The sequence below is a fragment of the Sus scrofa genome, chromosome 1, assembly GCF_000003025.6.
Source record: "Sus scrofa isolate TJ Tabasco breed Duroc chromosome 1, Sscrofa11.1, whole genome shotgun sequence".
Taxonomy (NCBI): Eukaryota; Metazoa; Chordata; class Mammalia; order Artiodactyla; family Suidae; genus Sus; species Sus scrofa.
Window position 1 is genome coordinate 1,114,886 of NC_010443.5, and position 22,943 is coordinate 1,137,828.

The following is a 22,943-nucleotide window of genomic DNA, read 5'->3' on the forward strand; positions in this document are numbered from 1 at the left end:
TGCTGTGGCTCAACGGGTGACGAACCCACCTGGTGTCCATGAGGTTGCGGGTTCGATCCCTGGCCTCACGCAGTAGGTGAAGGATCTGGCCTTGCTGTAGGTCACAGATGCAGCTCCGATTCTGCCCTAGCCTGGGAACTTCCATAGGCCATGGGGGCTGCCCTAAAAAGAAAAAAAATATAAAAAGTAAAAAAATTAAGCACAGCTGGGGTCCAGAAGGGCAAGCCTCGGACCTAGCGGCTTGGCATTGCCGGAAGAAGGGGCCATGCGCACACACACCAGAGTTTGGCATCCGACACGCGGGATGCAGACCCACTTTGCTGCGAGTCGCGTGACTCTTGGCAAAGCGTGAATCGGTCTGATGTTGGAATCGAAGTAAGGAGCAAGGAGAGAGGTTTCCTTCACTGATTCACTGTCACAGCAAAAAGTCACAGCTAACAGCCGGCCCGACTGTGTGTGACAGGCGTTAGGGGCTGCAGCCTCAGCGGGGTCAGCGACGGTCCCCAGCTCTGAACCCACCTCTGGGACCGCCCTGTCTTCACCCGTGACCCTGTCTTCTCGCCGAAACTCTCCTGTGATCCAGGCTGGTGTAAATAATATTTGGAAAGACATCTTCTCAATAATGAAGCCGATTCAGCATCTACCCTTTCAAACAGATTTCAGCTTGCAAAGCGGCAAGCCTGTGGCACGTGCGCCCTGAGTCGAGGGACTGACTGGCCGGTGGGGACCTGCTGTCTGGACAGGAGCCTGCCCAGTGTCCTGTGATGGTCTCTGTGGGAAAGAATCGGAAGAGAATGACCACGCAGAGATGGTAAGGGTGCGAGAGCCCAGCCTTCCTTTACGAGTGTCCTTAATGTTTCCTGCAGGCACGCGTGAGCCAGACACCGACGTTACAGCAAAGAGTACACTGGAAATGGGCGATGCGGGCGGAGACGGACGTGCCCGGAAAACAACAGCACTTGATGAAAGCGTCATCGGAACCCTCCATCCAGGTCGCGAGGGTGGAGGTCGGCAGGGCCTTCCGCGGAGAAGCGTGAGGCGAGGACCTCAGGGAGAGAAGGACGCCCACGTTTTGTTCATAAACATCAGGGCTCCAGGTTCAAGCCTCGCTCACAACCAGGGGACCCGCGACGGCGGGAGGCGAGGCGGCGGGGGATCTTCAACAGCAGGGAGGCTGGCTGGGGGCAGATGCCAGGCCGGAGCACAGCGGTACGTCCCAGGGGCGAAGCCTCGCTGCTGCCGGCGGCTGATGACGACGGGAAAGCCTTGCCTCCGGCCGCTGGCTAATGACGGATGCAGGAGTGCGGGACAGAGGAGGCGGCTGCCTCTGGAGACGAGCTCCTTGGCAGAAAACTTCTTTTCTCCCCAACAATCCTGTTCTTTTTCTCTTTGTCTTGGACAACTGTGTTTGAACCCATTAATGCTTTCCTCTTGAAAGCACCTGCAATAAACCGTAACTCAAGATGCATTAAACACAGTTGATTTTTTTTAGCACTGCATAAACTCTTCATTGTTCCGTAACTGTTTACTCACTTTGCAGTTTTCGAGTTTACAGCCTCATATACGTGAGAGAGCTGTGGGTTTGGGCAGAACCATTAATACCACTTAGCAAACATTCTGTTCAAGCTCCACTTGTGAAAATCCCCTTTCCGTACAAGTCTATAACCTTCAACATATGAATAGACATGTGTAACCACCAATTTAATCAGGATGCAAGCCAGAACCTTCACCTCTTAAGAGTTGCTTTAGTCATAGATGCATTGAACTGTCATAAACAGCTGTTATAACAACTATAAAACATGGCTTAAAGCTTCCATGTGACATGCATATACTGTGTCTGAGATACAACAAGAAATAGAACTTACCTAATGAATACATGCTGTAATTATTAAGGTCAGATCAGCTACAACATTAACTTCTGAAAGTACATTTCCTGCTCTGAAATAATTTAGTGAGCCCTAACATTTAAAGATATGAACCATTTCGAGTACACAGCACGTATTAAGTGGTTGATAGTTTAATCTAAGTATGAATCTAAGTTCATGCACATCGTGGTAGATTTTTATGCCTTCTCTCGTTCCTGGAGAACGTTTTCTGAATTTGGTCAGAAGGAGCCAGGAGCTCCTTTGGATGAGACGGAAGCAGAGAGCCTGGGGCAGACCCAGGACAGACACAGGTGCACATTCACCGGAGGAGGAAGAGGCTGAGACCCTCCAGTGGCCTCTGGACCACCCAGCCTGCGGGGACCCTCCGAGCCCTGTCTGCTCCCTGCAGCCTCACCGGCCCATCTTTGCTGCTCCTTGAACGCTGGCCTGCGGATGCCCTCACCCGGAAAGCTCTGGCCACAGGTACCCACGCGCCCTGGGCTCAGCTCTCTGCTCGACACCCCCTGTCCGGGGAGAGCCTTGGTGCTGCTCACTGTCCCCCACACCCTGGGGCCTTACTTGTCTTTATTTTTTCCCACGGTGCTTGGGTTGAGGTTCCTAGGCTGGGCCCTGCTTGTTCAACAACCTCACATGTGCGCGTAGGCGTAGGGCGTTCGCAGGGATCCCGCGCGGGTGGGACCCTGCCCAGACTCTGCTCTTTCCCTCGGAGTATTTCCATAAACCCAGCCTAAGCGTTACAGCCCCCCTCGCCCCTGATAACCGTGACATTCACATTCTCGCCCAGAGCGCCCTGAAGAACCACAGGCAGGAGTTGGAAAGCCTGGGGACAGGGAGGCTTTGCAGGGACGCAGCTGGTGGCAATAGAGCTGACCTGGGAAGCAGAGCTGGGCCCTGGTGGGATGCTCATCCAGGGGGCTGGGGGGCCAGGTGAGAGGACCCCTCCTGGCCCAGAGCCCAGATAGCACGCCGAGCTGCATCCCCGAACGTGGGGCGACCAAGAGCAGGTGGGCACCAGCCCCCAGCGCAGGATGCCAAGGAGAGGGGAGGGAGAGAGCGGGTGAGAAGACACTGTCCTCAGGGGTTTACCCGAAGCCGTGCCTGTGCCTCGGTCTGAGCTGGACGCCGGGAGCCCGCGTCACTTCTGTCCTGGTTTTCGTTTTAAAAGTCACACAGTACGTTCCTCTCAGCTGAGCTTGTATCCGCCGGATGCCCCCCTTCAAACATCTGAGACGGATCCAGCCGCCTCCAGAGAGGGCAGGAGTAACTGTCACAGCGGGTCCTGGTGTCAACTGTCACAACCGCAGCCTTGGAAATGACTCGAGGGCGCAGGGACGAGCTTTTGCCATCTTTATCCACCCCAAAAGGACTTCCAGAAACCAAGCCCAGGCTTCAAAAGCAGTTCAATTCATGCGGAGCATAAAGAGCATTTTTTTTTTTTTTTTGTCTTTTGTCTTTTTTTTTTGTTGTTGTTGTTGCTATTTCTTGGGCCGCTCCCGCGGCATATGGAGGTTCCCAGGCTAGGGGTCCAATCGGAGCTGTAGCCACCGGCCTACGCCAGAGGCACAGCAACGCAGGATCCGAGCCGCGTCTGCAACCTACACCACAGCTCACGGCAACGCCGGATCGTTAACACACTGAGCAAGGGCAGGGACCGAACCCGCAACCTCATGGTTCCTAGTCGGATTCGTTAACCACTGCGCCACAACGGGAACTCCTAAAGAGCATTTTTATATTTTTAAGATAAAAAACAATGATTTTATGTAGGAGAAATATTTGTGTTGATATTGGTTTCAGATTGGATCCCATCACACTGCAGGTGCTTCAGTCTTGGTGACAACCCTGGCATTTCCCATGGACTTGAGAGATGGGTCAGGCCTGTGTGTGCACCTGTACACAGAAGCAAGGCAGCACGATGCAGCCACCACCCATTCCAGGTGCGACAATACGTCCCATCCCCACGAGGAAGGTAAACACTGCGGACATTGCTGACATCTTCAGCAGCAGCTGTGGTCTCATCTTCCATAAAGTGCAGCTCATGTGTGGACACCTTGGCCGCTGCTTCAACGAGGGAAGTCCTGAATCCAGTCTGCACACAGAAACGTCATCCTGATATCAATACTTACAAAATAAAGAACTACGTTCCATGGAAGGGCACTGCGTAGTCCTTAGAATTTGGCCTGAGATTGCTCTTGTGGCCATGTCTCCAGCCTCTGCCTGGGTATCTTCTACCCTTAAGTCTCATTGGCATTTTCAGTTTCTTCACCTCCATCTATGCTAAGCCCCTTCCAGGGAGGGTCTGTCCCTATGGCAGTCCACCTGCTGAAATCCCACTGATTTAATAAACCCTAATTGTTGTCCTCTGGCCCCATTCTCCTCCTGTGCTCCCAAGCAATTGTCCTAATATTCACCACATGGACTTAAAGTGGCTCTCAGACTGAAATCCCTGCCAAGCTATGGACTTCATGAAAGTAGGTATCACATCACAGCCATTTTAAAAAATTTATTAAAACTATCCATAACCTCTTCCTGTGTGTCAAGTACTGTGACAGGGCCAAGGGTACACAGGTAAAGTCAGAGTCAGGGGTCAAGAAGCCCACATCCCAGTAGAGAAGGTGGATGGGAAAGCAAATATACAGAGCTTGCGTGTGATTATAAAATAATCAGTTCCATCTTCCTATGGAAGTCAGACGCTGAGCCACTTCTTAACTTTCAAGGAAGAACCTTCCAGACTGAGTAGGGTGAGAAGGTTGCTGTAGGCAGAGAAAACTTTTTCAAAGATGTTGAAGCAAAAGCACAGGTGCTGGGGAAGGGGAGGGAGTGGGATGGACTGGGAGTGTGGGGTTGGCAGATGTAAACTATTGCATTTGGAGTGGAGAAGCAATGAGATCCTGCTATATAGCACAGGGAACTGCATCTAGTCACTTGTGATGGAACACAATGGAGGATAATGTGAGAAAAAGAATGTACAGACATATATATATATATATATATATATATGTATATATATGTATGTATATGTATATGTGTGTGTGTGTGTGCGTGTATGCCTGAGTCACTTTCTGTACAGCAGAAATTGACAAGACATTGTAAATCAACTATAATAGAAAAAATAAAAATCTTTAAAAAATTAAAAAAAATTTTTAAAAAGCACCTGTGCCAAGGCTAGATAATATGATTAAAGCACAAGAAATACAGATGGTGCATGAGAGATGGAAATGTACTAGATCGAAAGTACTCAGACTTTAACCTGAAAGAAGCTGGGAACTTTTAGAGCTTTAAGTGAATTATTATTATTATTGTCATTATTTTGAAGCAATGGGGGGTGGACTTCAGTGGGGAAAGACTATAAACAAAGGTCACCCAGGAGATTGTTGAAAACATTCAGGAGAGAAGGGATCTGTGCCTGAGCCGAAGTGGGACAGCCAAGATGAGGATATGGGGACACACCCAGAATGCCTAGAAGGTAAGTCCCACTGTCCTAGAAACATGAGTTGAAATACCCAAGACACATAATAATCACAGTGAATAAGGCCAGGATTCTACTTTTGGAACAGCAATATGTGTAGCTCCCCAGAAAACAACTGTAACTGGTGAAAATTATTTTAAAAGCAATCATTGAAATTCTCTGGAAATGTCCCCAAAGGCAGATGGCAAATGCGAAAATCTTTCCTTAAGGAAACCTGATAGATTTGCAAGAGGAAGAGTGAGATTCCATGACATTTGAGCCACTCTCCCTCTGCCCCCTGCCATCAGCATGATGGAAACGCCACTCTAGGTGGACGTGGCCATAAAGATTGGGCTCCTTCTCCCTCCAGGTCCCAGTCAAGGGCTACAGACCCCTCAGGGAGGAGCCAGCCTAATACACCAACATGGAGAAAAGAGGAGAGACAAGCAATATAAAGAAATCATGTTTGAAAACATCCCACGTTTGATAAAAAATATTCATCTAAACACCAAAGATGCTCAATAAATTCCAAATAGAATAAATGTGGTGCAAAGAGACCCATATTCAGGCACATAAGAGTAAAAGAAAGTGGAAAACCAAGGCAAACTCTTGAAAGGAGAAATAGGAAGATGACTGATTATACACAAGGGACCCCCAAATAACATTAACAACTGACTTCTCAGGAGAAACTATGGCATCCAGAAGGCAGTCAGTTGATACATTCCAGGTGCTAAAAGAAAGGAAAAAAATTTTCAACCAGGAATTTTATATCCTGCAAAACTATCTTTCAAAACTGAAGGTGAAATAAAAACATTAATTCACAGATAAAATTGAGAGAATTGTTTGTTTGGGTTTTTTTGTTTGTTTGTTTTTGGTGTTTTTTTAAAGGACCACACCTTGTTGCATACAGAAATTCCAGGCTAAGTGTTGAATTGGAGCTGCAATTGTCGGCCTGCACCACAGCCAGAGCAACACGGGATATGAGCTGTGTCTGTGACCTATACCGTAGCTCACAGCAATGCCAGATCCTTAACCCACTGAGCAGGGCCAAGGATGGAAACCAAATCCTCATGGAAACTAGTCAGGTTCGTAATCTGCTGAGCCACAACAGGAACTCCCAAAATTGAGAGAAGTTTTGCTAGCAGATCCACCTGACAGGAAACTTTCCTTCATCTGAATGTAAGTAGCTCCTGACAGTGATTCAACACACGTGTGCACACACACACGCACACACACACACACAAATGCGTGCACACACACATGCGTGCACACACACACACATGCACACACGGAAGCACAAGCAAAGGGAATTATGTAAATATGAAAGATAATATAAATGCATATTTCTCTTTGTTCTCTTATTTGATTTAAAGTTCAATTACACAAATCAAAAAATAAATAACTGTATTTTGGGCTGTAGCATACAGAAAGTTATTATATTTGACAATAACAGAACAAAGGAGGTGAGGGGGAAGTAAGCTCTAAGTAAGGAGTAAGGAAATGACACTGGATGGTAACTTGTATCCTGGGGATAAATGAGGAGGAACAGGCTCTTCAGTAACAAGGTTGATGTAACAACCCTGTAGATACACACTTGCCCTCCCCTTCTCTCAGCTTCTACACACAAGATAAATTTACACAGTATAATAATTACAACCATGCACTGTTGCATTTATAATATATAAATGTAATATGTTAAAAAATGATAGCACAAGAGAGGGAGAAGGAAGTAGAGTTACATAGGAATAACGCTTCGGCACCTCACTCGTGTAAACCAGTTTTGATCTGAAGTAGATCCTGATACATTAAAATATATATGGTAAACTTCAGAGTAACCACTGAGAAAATATTTAAGAAATACCATTTAAAGTTATTAAAGGAATTAAAATACCACAAGGGAAAACTGTCCCTTAGTGAAAATGTAAGTAGTAAAGGAATAGAGGAACCAAAAAATGTGAGACATATAGAAGACAAAAGTAAAATGGTCAATATAAATCAAACCGTATCAATAACAATATTAAATATGAATGAAGAAATTCAGTGAAAAGCCAGTGTTGTCAGAATGCATAAAGAGAAAAAAAAGATCCAACTACATGCTGTCTACAGAAAGACATATTCTGATTTTGAAGATACACATAGATTGAATTAAAAGAATGGAGGAAAGAGAAATCATTCCAAGGCAGCCTTAGAAAACCTGGAATTTATACTACTTACAGACAAAATGGAATGTAATACAAAACAAAATCAAAACCATTACTAGAAATAAAAGGGATATTTTGTAATGATTAAAGAGTTCATCCATCAGTAAGCCATAACATATGCATCTGCGATAAACTACGGACCTGTTAAAGATATCCATGCTGTAATCTCCACAACCTGGAAATGTCTTACCTTGAATAGCAAAGGGAGACTTGCAGGTACGATTTACTGAGAGCTCTCAAGGGAGAGAGTATTCCGCGTTAGCCAGGTGGACCCAAGGTAATCATGAGGGCCTTTAAATGAGAGAGGCAGGAGATTAAGAATCAGAGAGAGATTGAAAGGTACCATATTTTTGAAGATGAAAGTTGGTGCCGTGAATCAATGTATGCATGTGGCCTCTAGAAAGTGGAATGCAGTGAAACCGATCCTTCCCTAGACTGCCCAGAAATAAATATAGTCTTGCCAACAACTTGCTTTTAGGAATTTTGAGCTCAATTAACTCTAAGATAATAAATTTTCATTGTTTTAAAACTCTGAGTTTTAACTAGGAAACTAATACAGACTTTGATACTAGAAGTGGGCATAACTCTAATGAACACTGAAAAATGTTGAAGTGCGTTTGAAATTGGGAAGTGGGCAGAGGCTAGAAAAATTTTATGGAGCATATAGAAAAAGCCTATGTTTCTTGAGGAGACTACTATTAAAGTATAGAAAACATGTATCAACCTGGAGAATAGCCACAGCATCATAAATTGATAGGTAGAAATACAGAGGTTAAAGATGATGCTGTTAGGAGTTCCCATCATGGCTCTGAGGTTAAAGAACCTGACAAGCATCCATGGTCTGATCTAATTCCTGGCCTCTCTCAGTGGGTTAGGGATCCGGCATTGCCATGAGCTGTGATGGGGGTCGCAGATGCAGCTCATATCCCACGTTGCTGTGGCTCTGGTGTAGACCAGCAGCTACAGCTCCAATTTGACCCCCAGGCTGGGAACCTCCATGTGCTGCAGGTGCGGCCCTAAAAGTACAAAAAAAAAAAAAAAAGTTGATGCTCTTGAGGGCTCGGAAAGAAATGAGGCATGTGTTACTGGAATTTGGAAGGAAGGAAAACTTTGCAATATAGGTTGAAGGCCGAGCTGAATTGTGTCCTACAGTTGTGTGGGAAGTAGACTTGATAAATTTCAGAAGCTGCCTGAGGAGATGTCCTATAAAAGCGTGGAAAGGTCAGCTTTATTTTCTCTTTGCTACTTATGGTAAAATGCGTGGAAAACAAAAGTTAGATTTCAGTCAAGCAAAAAGAAACCAGGATTTAATGATTAAAGAAATTTTAAAATGATCCAGATTGCCAAAGTCTCTATAATTTGGTGACTCACCACCAGGAAAATGCCCTCTGGAGAGAAAGTCAAGGATGTGGCTGGACAACCTTTGCTGGTGCCTCAAAAGGAGGAAAACGTCAGACTGTTAAATCTCACAGAAAGCTCCTTGAAGAAGTGAAGAGTGTGAGTTATGCATCGCCCACACCATCTCAGCAGAAACTGCAAATACAGGTAGGGCTATTCCGGAAAGTCCTGTGGAGGAGCCTCTGTACGACGTTATTCATGATATTCGCAGGAGACCCACACAGTTATTGAAGACGTTACGTCTGTGGAAAACTACAGACTTGAACTGAAAAGGACTGGGAGATGATGAGTAAAAGAATGCTCGCAGACTTCCAACGTCCTACAGTCAGGAAACAGGCTCAAAATACTACTCAGCTTCATACACGTGCAGGCAGCCTGAAGAACTAGAGAAAGCAACAAAGAGAGTTCTCCTCTAGGGTCTCTAGAGGGAATGCAGCCCTGTTGACACTTTAATTTTAGGACTTCTGAGGAATAAACTGTAAGTTAATAAATTCTCATTTTTTAAAAGACACTAAGTGTTTGGTAATTTGTTGTAGCGAAAAAGGAAGCTAATGTAGCACCAAGAATGGAGCTCCAAAATACATGAAGCTAACACTGACAAAACTGAAGGGAGAAATAGACAATTCAGCAATAATAGTTATGATCTTGAATACTTTTTAATATGGACAGAACTCAAAACAGGAGATTGATGAGCGAAACAGACTCATTGATCAGCACTATAAACCAGGTATGTCTAAGGGACATCCATAGGACACGGACCCAATAATAGCAGAATACACATTCTTTTCAAGTGCACATGGAATATATTCTTAGGAAGACCATGTGTGAGGCCACATGGCAAGTGTGATGTTGTGATATAATAAAACGTACCTATTTTGTCTTTGTCTCCAGTTCCTGTCACGGAGCTTCTAAAATCCTTCTCATTTTCTCAATGATAAGAATGACAGTAGCATACTTTGTTATGATAACTGGATTTTATTCCCAGTTCTTAATTATCTCTAGAGTGGAAAAAGGTGGAAACAATTTCTTTTGCTTTTCATAAAAAGTCCCTTTCAATCACATCTGAGTTTCTGTGAATGACATGACTTTTGGAAAGCCCTGAGGATGGGGCGCTGATTGCCAGAGGAATCAGCCATGTGATGAGAGGGTTAGAATTTTTAGCCCCACCTCTCAACCTCCCGGGAGGGGAGGGGAGCTGGGGGTTGAGTTAATTACCAAAGGCCAATGACTTAATCGATCATGCCTATGTATCAAAGCCTCCTTAAAACGCTAAACGAAGTCGTTCAGAGGGCTTCCACGTTAGTGAACACACAGAGGTGTTGGGAGGGAGGTGTGCCTAGTTTGGAAGTTCCAAGGCCCTTCTCCATACGTAGCTCTGTATCTCTTGATCTGGCTCTTTAAACTGGTAAATGTAAGTAAATATTTCCCCTAGTTCTGTGAGCCATTCTAGAAAATTATCGAACCCAAGGAGGGTTGTGGAATCTCTGTTGTAAAGCTGATCAGTCGGTGGTGGTACTGGTGACAACCTGAAACCTGTGATTGTCTCTTGAAGTTGGGGCAGTTTTGAGGGACTGAGCTCTTACACTGCGGAGTCTACGTTAACTCCATGGAGTCACTGTCAGAATGGAGTTAAATTGTGGTACACCAGGAATTGGAGAAAATTCAGTCCTGCTTGATGTGAAAAATGCCACATAGTTGGTGTCAGAAGTGTGGATGTGATTAGAGAGAAACAAGACGTTTGTTTTTAACAAACCTCAATAATTAATAAAGACTGAAATCATCTGATCTCCAACAAAAAAGGAAGTGAATTAGAAATCAATTCACAAAAAATTTTGGCATTTCACAAATACGTGGAGATTTAACAACATGCTCCTAACTGAGCAATGGATGAAAGAAAACAAATCACAAGGGAAATTTTAAAATACTTTAAAATAAATACAAATGAAGACACAGCATAACAGATGCTATGGAACTCAGCAAAAGCAGCGCACATGGGAAAATTCATAGCCACTATTACAAAAGAAGAAAGATTTCAAATCAATACCCTAAGCTTCCACCATAAGATATTAGACAAAATAGAGCAAACTAAACTTAAAACATGTATTAAAAAATAACAAAAATCAAGGTAGAAATAAATGAAATAGAAAAACAATAGAGAAAAATCAGTAACGCCGAAAGTTTGTGCTTTAAAAAAAGCAATAAAATTGACAAGCTTATTGCCAGACTGACCAAGGGGGGAAAAGAAGAAAAGCCTTAAACTGATCCTCCTGGAACAATCAGAGATTTTACCAAGAGGAAAATCTCAAGGCCAGATGGCCTTCCCACAGACTTCCACCAAACATTTCAAGACTAAATACAAACGCCTCACAGAATCTTACAGAAAAAAGAGAAGAGGAGAAGAGGGCACTTCTCAAGTCTTTCTTGAGACTAATATTACCTTGAAATCAAAATTAAACAAAGACATCACAACGAAAGAAAGTTACTGGCCAATATCTCTTATGAATATAGATGCAAAAATCCACATACAAAAAGTATTAGAAAATTCGGCAACATAAAGAAGGATGTACCATGACCAAGGGGGATGAATTCCAGGAATACAAGGTTAGTTCAACACCTGAAAGTTCATTCATGCAATACATCGTATCAGTAGAATAAAAACCATAAACCACATGATCATGGCAAGAGATGCAGAAAAAGCATTTGACAAAAACCCAACACTTTCTAATGATTTTTGAAAAAACCACCCCCAAAACCAGGGAATCGTATGAAACCACCTCAACTTCATCCAGGGCATCCATGGAAGCCCCACCGCTAACAGCACACTTAGTGGTGAGTGTCCGGAGGCTTCCTTCCTAAGACCAGGAGCATGGCAAGGATGTCTGCTACATTGCTTCTATTTTTGTGCTGGGGAGTCTAGCCAGAGTTGCTGAGGGCCTGCAGAGACACGTGAGGGAGGAGGGAAGGGAACGCTCAGGGATACGGGCATCTTTCGGTCACGATGGAAAGGCCCTGACGTTAGCAGAACAGGGTCACGCAACGCTGGGAATGTGGTAAAATCAGCACTGCATTGGGCACCTAGTCGGTGAATTGCATATGGGAGTTTCGTCCTGAGAGACGGTTTAAACGTCCCTATACACCCTCGCAGGTTTCCGGAACAACCCGCCCAAAGGGGTTTCATGTGGTTCTTGTCCCACACAGGACCCAGCTCAGAGCACTGACGCGGCTGGCGGGGGCAGCACCCTGGAAAGGGAATTCAGAACGGGGCGGGCTCCTCTCTCCCTCTCACACCCTGGCTCCTTTGTCTGTACTTCCTGGGGCCACATCCCACGTAAATTACTGAACCCAAGTCGTGTCCCGGCGCCGTGTCTTGCACATAGCACGTGTTCAACAATGTGTATTGGACAAAGGGAGGAAGCAAGAGCGCGCTGGTGGCCTTGATACCACAGCGGGGCTCCAGCAGGCAGCTGCTCGGAAGCAATCATTCCTCCCAGCCTGAGGCTGTGCTGTAGGACCTCACGTGTTTTTTCTTTCTGTTCTTCTGCTCGGACCAACTGACTCCAATTCTGACCTCGCTTCCGGCTACTTCTGTGTCCATCCCAGTGTTTTCTGTTCACTGTCTGTGTGTCTCGCTCCTGAGCTGCTGACTTTCTATAGATTTCTTTCACTCAAAAGTCCTGAGCACACAGTCGGACCACTGCTGGTGGCAGAATGCCCCTCTGTCATCAGGGCTTTTCATGGGCTGCTGGGGGAACCCTGCCCCCAGGCACAGCAGCTGTGGCCTGGAGCGGGGTCCAGCGAGAGGCATGCCCATGGGGGCTTGGAATTGTCTGGAAAGTTGTCGTAGTCCCAGGGCTGCTCTGAGGCAGAAATCCTAATGGTACATTTAGGCAGGAAACGGGAGGGCTCGGTGTTGCTCGTACTCACTCCTGGGAAGCACCAGGGTCCCACAGCCTCAGGTTCTCCGGCGCCAGCACAATAGCTCCATTGCTCTGGGTGAAGCCGCCTTTAATAGAGGCTAAATGCATTCGATGATCTCAGATGGCTTTCCCTCCCGCGCCTCTGGACCCATCAGTGATTCAAGAAGCAGTAGACTCATGAGCCCACCTCTTATCATTTGCATCTTAACTAGAAACAGAAACTTCTAGAGATCTTGGAAAACACCCTCTAGATGTCTAATTTTCCACCTTTTCAGGCATCTGGATAACATCAATATATGGAATATGCTTATATGGGCCACATATTTTTAGCGCTCACCCCGAAGTTGACATAAACAGGAGGTACGAGCTAGCATAATCCCTGCGGTCACGTATCAGAGCTTTAAAAGTATAGACAGAGGTTCATTAAGCCATGTCTTCAGTGTATAATTTAGGTTTGATTTGTAATAACACAGCACCTATTCTCTACATAATTAATCCCATTAATAAGAACTCTTTTTTGAATTTTTTTATTTTAATGATTTTTATTTTTTCCATTATAGCTGGTTTACATCAATATAGCCTCTTTAAAGTATAATCACAATGACATAGGGTTTGTTCTGAGAGCATAGAATAGTTAATAAGAACTCTTTTGATGTGTCATGCTGAGTTTGTTTCATTTTCACACACGTGCTAACACAAGAACCTGAATTTTAAAGTAAATGACCAACCATTCTGACTTGTGCTTACAGAAATGAAACTTGGAGAACTGGATGAGTAGAAAATACTGTATGAGCATTTTCTCAATTCTTTTGTGTAGACATAAATGTTGCATGTTTGTTTGCCTTATTCCTCCGGCTGGAGGAGCCAAGCGTCTTGCCACAGCAGCTGGGGCAGCCTGCCTCCCACTCTCCCCAGGGTGCCATCAGCTGGGGATGGCAGCTTTGAGAGGGTTTCACGATGCAGCATTTTGAAGACCAGCGCTTCTCAGCATCAATGTGTGTACGAGTTTTGAAACCCAGATTCTCAGGGAGTCATGTGTTCAGCCTTCACCCAACAAACTCCCAGGGGCCGCCGGTCCCCCATCGCACTTCGAGTAGAACGATTCTGGAGGAAAAGGTGTTTTCTGATCTGCAATCGGTCCTAATTCTGCAGGACACGCCCTGGGTCTATTGGCCCGAGTTCTACCATCTTCAAAGAGAGCTATTTTAGGGCTTCGTCTCACAGAGAAAAACACGCCAACATGCAGCAAAGCTTGTTTGGACCACGGACCTCATATCCACCGTTGGCCAGACAACTGGGACCTTCCAGATCATCTAGGCCTATGGGCTTGTGCTCCTAGAAAACTCAAAAACATTCTGGTAAAGACTGGTCATCGGGAGTTCTCACGGTGGTGCAGCAGGTTAAGGATCCGGCGTTGTCGCTGTGGCAGCATGGGTTCAATCCCCAGCCCAACGTGGTGGGTTAAGGACATTGCTTCAGCTTTGGCTCAAATTCGATCCCTGGCACCAGGAACTTGCATATGTCATGGGCGCTGCTGGAAAAGAGCAAAAAAAAAAAGACTTGTTCTCAAAATGCTCCTCTCCAAGCCAGGGTGACAACCATCCGCTGCTCAGAGCTGACAGCGCAGGAAAGCATCAAAGCCAGTGGCCATGAATACAGCTCAGCCACTGGATAGCCAGCCCGTGGAGGGCAGGCTCCTTGCTCCTGGCAGGACCTGCACGGAGCCTGCCCTTGCTGTCCTCCTGGCGTACTCCCTTCTCTTCAACCACCTAAACGGACAGAGATTCTGACGTGTGTTCCAGGAACAAGGCTGTGAGGCTGACTCATGCCTTTGCTGTTAGACGGGAGATTTGTCGGCTTTAAAGGATTCAAGTTCTCCAGAAGCCCGTATTTATCTGACAGACCCAGCCACTCACACATGAAATGCCTCTAACGTGTTCTCAGAACGCACGGTAACCTCTCCTCCACCAGATGACCCCCTACGGCTGAGATTGTCTGGAGAAGCACAGCTGGTGACCTGAGGGACGGGACCAACATGCTTCGGGGAACAGCCGAAAGTGCACACACGTGTTCATAGAGGCGGGGCCACGCGCTTTCCCCGTAACGTGCCCCTTGCTGCCCGCATGTCAAAGATGCGTTGTCCCTCTCGAACACCCCGTGGACACTGGTAATTTAGGACGGCGTGTGTTCATTTTTGCCACAGGATTTTCTTTCTTTCTCCTCTTATTTTCCAGGAACGTGTAAGAGCCCACACATCAGCTGGGTTTATGCCACATAAATATGGAAATGTGTTCAACGTATTTAACCCATCTGTTGTGGGAGGCGTAGGTATTATTTTATTCTCACCAAGTGACCAGTATCTACGTTCCCCCAGAAATCAGCAAAGTGCAGCTCGTGGCAGGCAGTCTGCTAACACACATGAATGGATTCTGTTTCCTCGGTAAATCCCTGGGCACCCGAAGAGCGTGAATCTGCAGCCCTATCTCGTCAGGCGTCCGACACGAAAGAGCCAGCCCGCCCCCCCGAGGACCTCGGGGCTGAGACGCAGCGGGGGGAAGCGCCGGTTTCCTTTCCCGCAGGCAGCCCTGATTGACTCCTTATTCTCTGATATGTCACGTCCTGAATTCTCCCACACATGCCAACATCGTGTCCTTTAACTAACTCACCAGCTTCCAAGGACGTCGAGTAAGAGCCGCTGGAGGCACGTTACTGTCTCAGGCGAGTGGACCTGGGCCCACCTTACTGAGACTTCCAGCCACCCAGACGCTTTGTGCTCAGACCCCGGCCAAGCCTCCCCGAACCAGAGGCCCTTGGACTGTGCAGAAAATGTGAGCCACGTGGGTCCCTGCATTTACACTTGGCTCATCAGATGGTTTTACTGGGACCATTTGACTTCTGAGAGGTCATCTTGGCCTTTATTCTTGCTCCCCTCCCCCAACGAGAACAGTAACAAAAGGATCTGAGTCTGATTTTCATCTTAGAAACCACATGGCCTGAAGTAGATTCAAATCCGAAAGAGAAAAACAAACAAACAAACAAACAACAAAACCCCAAAAACTTCCCCTTAAGATTGGAAATTCTTGTATCCAGTTTTAGGTGCGGAAGCCATGTGAGAAAAATGTTTTATTAAAGTATTTTGTTTGATCAAGTACTCGTTCATGTTGGATAGTTTATACAAGCTAAATATCAAACAGTATTAAGCAATTTTTAAAGTATAAACACATAAAATATCAAAAGTTTTCAGAAACTCAATGACCATGAGGAATAGCTTGGAGGTATTAAGAGATGAAATTATAAAAACACACCCAAAAGAAAGTGGCCGCCTCTGAGTCATCCAAGCAGAGCGAGTTCCGTTGCATCTCTGCAGCCCCGCCCCGGCCTGGGCTTTGGGTCCGCCCCCGAGTGTGAGTGTGAAATATTTCCAAACCTGCGGCGAAAGCCCTGACGCTGTCCTAAGGCCAAGCGCGTGACACAGTCAGCCAAGTCAACCTCATGTCTGCGCCAGGCATTTGAGTGGTTTGATTGTCAAGTTCAAGATGTCTTGACACTCAGTGTCTGGTACCCTTTTGCAAATGGAGCACAGACTGGATGACGGATGGCAGAGAAGGCAGGAACCCTGGGGAGACATCCCAGCCACGGGGCAGAAGGCCAGTTTGCTGCGGCCGTGCTCGCACACGCGGTCCCCGCTGCCGGCATCACAGGAGGAGGTGGCCCTGCTTTCCTCCTCACCCTGGAGCCCTGCAAGACGCAGCTCCCCAGTACAGCAGGGCTTCTGACCACACGTCTCGGATGCAGCCGTTGGCCTCTGACCAGCTGTCCATCCCGGGATGTGGCCTCAGCTCCAGGGACTTGGCTGCCCCCTGCCCTCCGCCCCCGACCCGGGCCAGAGAACTCATTCCGACTGGGTTTTAACCTGGAAATGTCCTAAGAAAATGCACGGGAGCTTAACAACACTGCCTTTCACTTTTCTGCTGGATGACAGTCTTTTCTCTTTGCTTGTGAAGGGATTTAAGTTTAAGTCTTCAGGGGGAACCATCACGGCAAGAAGAGAGGGCGGCATCTTCATCCTTTGCCGCGAATTGGTGCCCACGGTGTGTCCCTAGAGCTGCGATGTTTCTTCTGAGTTTTGAGGGTCAGGAGAAAAGACCTCTGACTTCTCACTAACATTATTTCACTTTTTTTTTTTTTTTTGTCTTTTTGCCATTTCTTGGGCCGCTCCCGCGGCATATGGAGGTTCCCAGGCTAGGGGTCCAATCGGAGCTGTAGCTGCCGGCCTACACCAGAGCCACAGCAATGCGGGATCCGAGCCGTGCCACAGCTCACGGCAACACTGGATCCTTAACCCGCTGAGCAAGGGCAGGGATCGAACCCGCAACCTCATGGTTCCTCGTTGGATTCGTTCACCACTGCGCCACGACGGGAACTCCACATTATTTCACTTTTAAAAAATTGAGGTAGAAGTCACACACCCTGCAATTCATCGCTTTGCAATGTACCGTCCATGACTTTCTTATTCCCGGAGCTGTGTGGTTATCACGCAGACCTGACTCCAGGGCATTTTCATCCCTGCCCGGAGAAACCGCATCCCCGTCAGCAGTCTCTCCTCATTTGACTTGGCTTCAGCTCCGGCAAACACCAATCTACTTTCTGAATATATATATTTACCTCTCCTGGATATTTCACTCAAATGGAATCATAGAATACGTGGCACATTGTGACTGATTCATTTTACTGAGCATAATTTTTCAAAGATTGTCCATGCAAAAGCCTTTCATTAGCTTTTTGTGCTTAAATAATATTCCATTGTGTGGATAAACCGTGTCTGCTCAGCCTTCCCTCAGCCGATGGAGGTCAGAATCGGGTCCACCTTTGGGATGTTAGGATGGAGCTGCCGTGAACGTTCCTACACACGTTCTTGCGAGACGTGTGCTATCTATTCCCTGCGCATGTGTGTATATGCATGTGCAGAGAAGCGGGACACTGCCGAGTCGTGTAAATCTATGCTCAATTTCTGAGGAACAGCCCAGCTGTTTTAAATGGGGGCTACATCTTTTTACACTCCGGTCAGCAGTGCTTGAGTCCCAGTTTCTCCGCATCCTTGCCAACTCTTGTTATTTTTCTTCTCCCATCCCCCTCCTCCTCTTCTTTTAAATTTTTTTAGGGCCACAGGGGCAGCATATGGAAGATCTCCGGCTAGGGGTCGAATCTGAGCTGCAGCTGCCAGCCAACACCGCAGCCACAGCAAAACCAGATCCGAGCTGTGTCTACGGCCTACACTGCAGCTCGCGACACTGGATCATTAACCCACTGACCAGGGCCGGGATCAAACCCACAACCTTATGGATACTCGTCAGATCCATCTGTGCTGAGCCACCGCAGGAACTCCCCCTCCCCCTTCTTCAATTACAGCCATCCTAGGGAGTTAAGGAGTAGCTTTAGTGGTTTAATCGCATTTTCTTTATCGATTAATGAGGTTGAACGTTTTTTCATGAGCTCATTGGCCATTAATGTATTTTTGAAGAAATACCTATTCAAAATATTTAATATCTATTATTAAAATATTGTTAAAAGATTTGTCATGTATTCTGGATACTAGACCCTTACAGGTGAATATTTGCTCCCATCGTGTGGGTTGTCTTTTCATCTTCTTGATATTGTCCTTTGAAGCACAGGACCTTTAACTCTAACGGGCACAGTTTATCTGTTTTTGTTGTTGTTGTTTGGTTTCTGCTCTTGGTGTCGTATCTAAGAGACTGTTGCCCAATCAAGGTTTTAAGGATTTATCTCTACGTTTTCTTCTAGGAGTTTTATAATTTTAGCTCTTATGTTTAGGTCTTTGATGGGTTTGAGTTAGCTTGTATTCCTTTGCTCTGGCTATCCATTGTCTCAGCACAGTTTGTGGAAAGACCACTTCCTCCCAACGAGCAGTCTTGACACCACTGTTGAAAGGTGATTTGCCTTAGATGTGCAGCTTTCTTTCTGGACTCTTTTTTCTACTGGTCTGTGTGTCTGTGTTTATGCAGGTGCCAGTCCATCTTCGTTATGACATATCTTCATAGTAAGTTTTGAAATTGCAAAGTGTGAGTACGGAGAGTTTGCTCTTTTTTATTATTACTTTAGCTATTCTGGGTCTCTTTAATTTCCACGCTAAATTTAGAATTGGCTTATGGATTTCCATTTTTCTAAAAAGGCAGTAGGAATTTTGATAAATATTGCATTGAATCTGTAGATAAATTTGGGGATTGTTATCTTCTTCAAAATATTAGGCCTTCCAGAGTTCCCATCTTGGCCTAGTGAAAACAATCTGACTAGCATCCCTGAGGATGCAGGTTCAATCCTGGCCTCCTAGAGATGGCTTGGATCTGGCATTGTTGTGGCTGTGGCGGCTACAGCTCCAATTTGACCCCTAGGCTGGGAACCTCCATATGCTATGGATACAGCCCTAAAAAGACCAAAAAAAAAAAAAAAAAAAAAGGAAAAAATGCAGTCTTCTAATCCATTAACATGGAATACCTTTTAATTTATTAAGTTTTAAACACCTTTTTGAAAACTGTTTTGTAGAATTCAATTCACAAATCTTGAACGTCTTTGGTCAAACATAGTCCTAAGTATTTTATTCTTCATAATGCTATTTTAAATATTTTTTCTCAATTTCACGTCTGGTTTGTTATTGCTGATATACACAATGCAGCTGACTTATACATGCGTTTCTCTGGTACCCTGTCGCCTGTTGCTCTCAATTATCAGCTCTAACAGTTTGTGGGGGCGGGGGCAGGATGCTCTATATTCAAGCTCATATGTCATTGGCAAATAGAGACGGCTTTACTTCTTCCCTTCCTGTCTGGATGCATTTTTTATCCTAACTGTCCTGTCTTCAACCCCAAGTATGATGTTTAACGGAGGGGGTGGGTGGACAACTTTGTCTTGCTTCTGATCTTAAGGAGAAAGCATCCAGTGTTCACCTCTCAGCATGACGTAAGCTGTGGGTTTTACACAGATGCCCTTATCAGGTTGAGAAAGTTCTTCTATTCCTAGTTTTTTCGATGCTTTTATCATGAAAAATGTAGCGTTTTGTTAAATACATTGTCTGCATGTGTGAGATAATTTAGTTTTATTTCTTTATTCTATTAATACAGTGTGTAACATTGATATATCTTCAGATGCCAAGCTTACGTTCCTGAGATAAGTCCCACTTGGTCAGGATGTTTAATTCTTTCTCGCGTGATGCTGGATTTGGTTTTCTAGCATTTTGTTGAGAATTTCATGTTCACGATAGTTATTAATAAATTAATCTCTCATTTTATCTATTCAAATTTTTGATTTCTTCTTGGGTGACATAAGGAAGTGTGTATATGCTGTAATATTTTTCTTTTCTTTCTTTCTTTTTTTTTTTTTTGTCTTTTTTGGGCCTTAACTGCTGCATATGGAGGTTCCCAGGCTAGGGGTCAAATCAGAGCTGCAGCCGCTGGCCTACACCAGAGCCACAGAAATGCCAGATCCAACCCATGTCTGCAACCTACACCACGGCTCACGGCAACCATGGATCCTTAACCCACTGAGAGAGACCAGGGATCGAACCTGTGCCCTCAGGGATACTTGCCGGGTTCATTCCCATTGAGCCACAACGGGAACGCCTATAATTCGTACTGTTTCCTTTTCGTTGCTTGCTTTTGTTTTTTCTAGTTTTTTAAGGTAGGTGTTAGGGTTATTTATTTGGGATCTTTCTTCTTTTTAACAAAATTCAGCTTCCTGGATGTGTTCATGTTTTTAATCAGTTTAATCAAGTTTAAGTTATCAAATTAATTTTTGATCAAATTTGGGAGATTTTCAGCCATCATCTCTTCAAATGTTGTGTCTGATGAGAAACCGCTGTCATTCCTGCTTTCAGTCCTCTGTGCATATTCCGTGGCTGCTGTTCAGGTTTTCTCTCTGTGACGGGCCTTGAGAAATTTGATCGCAGTGTGTCTCAGTGTAGTTTTCTTTGTATTTTTTGTGCTCGGGATTTGTTGAGCTTCTTGGGTCTGTGGCCATACAGTTTTCATTAAATTTGGAAAAACTTCAGACATGATTTATTTAAATACTTTTTCTTCCCCCGAAGCGTCTTCTCTTTTGATGATTCCAATTACATTTACGTTGGTATGTTTGAAACTGTCCCACAGTTCGCTTACATTCTTTCCATTTTTATTTTTTATCCCTTTTCTCGTGAGTGTGTGTGTGTGCGTGTGTGTGTGTGTGTGTCCCTGCCCCCAGCCTATGGACGTTCCCGGGCTGGGGACTGAACCAGCCCCACAGCAGCAATACAAGCCGATGCAGTGACAAGAGCAGACCCTCAACCCGCTGTGCCACACGAGAACTCCATTTGGGGTAGGGTGGGGGCATGGTTTCTAAGTCTTCAAGTTTACGAATATCTTTTTAATTTCAGTGTCTATTCTGCCATTAATCTGATACAGCGTATTTTTCACTTCAGACATTGCATTGACCAGTTCTTAAAGTTTGACTTATGTCTTTTGTTTGTTTGTTTTAGGGCCACACTTGGGGCATATGGAGGTTCCCAGGCTAGGGGGTTGAATCAGAGCTGTAGCGGCCGGCCTACACCACAGCCACAGCAACACCAGGTCCAAACCACGTCTGCAACCTACACCACAGCTCACGGCAACGCCGGATCCTTGACCCACTGAGCAAGGCCAGGGATCACACCTGCATCCTCATGGATAGCAGTCAGACTGGTTTCTGCGGAGCCACGAAAGGAATCCCTTCCTGCTCCCTCTGCCTCTCATGTTTCTTATTACATCCTCGAATATTTGAACTTTACTACAATAGCTGTTAAAACGCCCTCCCCGATCACACGACCACCTGTGCCCGTTGCGGGTGAACCATTTCACTCTTGGTAAATCCTGTGCTTCTGCTTCTTTGCAGGATTGGAGAAGTCTTTGACTGGACACCCAATACTGTTGTATTTTACCTTATTGGGAGTGAGATATGTGTAATTCTTATAGCTATTCTGCAGCTTTGTCCTGGGTTGCAAGTTAATTTGCTTGCAAGAAGTTTGAGCCTTTCTGGTCTCGCTTTTACGATGCATTGAAAGTGAGCCTGGAGCAGGGTTTATTCTAAGAATGATTATTTCCCACTATGGAAGCGAGGGTTCCCTGGCTATTCTAACCAAGGTGCCATGAACTATGAGCTTTTCCAGTAAAAACTGGTAGCAATAGGCATAATTCCTGGTCCTGTGTAAGTGCCAGCCACCGTTTCCTCGCATCCCTCTGGATGGGTCATTCCCTGGCCTCTGGCCTGTGTGCTGACCAGTCTCTGAACACCTGAGCGGCCCTGATGGTCTCTGGACTGTCTCTCAGGACATTGCCCTTCTCTCCAGGACTGAGTCCTCTGGTTACCGGGTCTCACCACACTGTCAGCCCTGTCCCCTCAATGCAGTGGTCCTGCAGGTTTGGCCTGGTTTTTCATTCCCGTGACACAGCTTAGAAACTCTCCCAAGGCAGAGAGTGGATACAGCTGCCATCCTCAGACCAACTGCTCTCCGGTTCTCATCAATCCTGGGCCTTTCTTGCCTGAGGCCCAGTGTTTTGAAAATCCCCGTTTTTATATATTTTGTCTGTCTGAATTATTTATGGCTGTTTCAGGCAAAACCTGACTCTGTTATTCAACCTTGGCTGAGATCAGTGAGCAATACCAATCTTTAAAAAAATTTGTTTCCCCAGGAAATGGAGTAAGAGAGAATACTTTTCAACCTGTCTTATGAGGTTGGCATTTTCCTGATATCAAAACTAGGTGAAGACGAGAGAGAGAGAGAGAGAGAGAGAGAGAGAGAGAGAACTATGGACCAATTGTATTTCAGGAATATAAATGTAGAAAATTGTAATAAGGGAATTACCATTATGGATCAGCTGGTTACAAACACAACTGGTATCCATGAGGACGCAGGTTCAATCCCTGGCCCCACTCAGTGGGTTAAGGATCCGGCATTGCCATGAGCTGTGGTGTAGGTCGTAGACGAGGCTCAGATCCTGCACTGCTGTGGCTGTGGTGCAGGCCAGCAGCTGCAGCTCCAATTCAACCCCTAGCCTGGGAACTGACATATGCT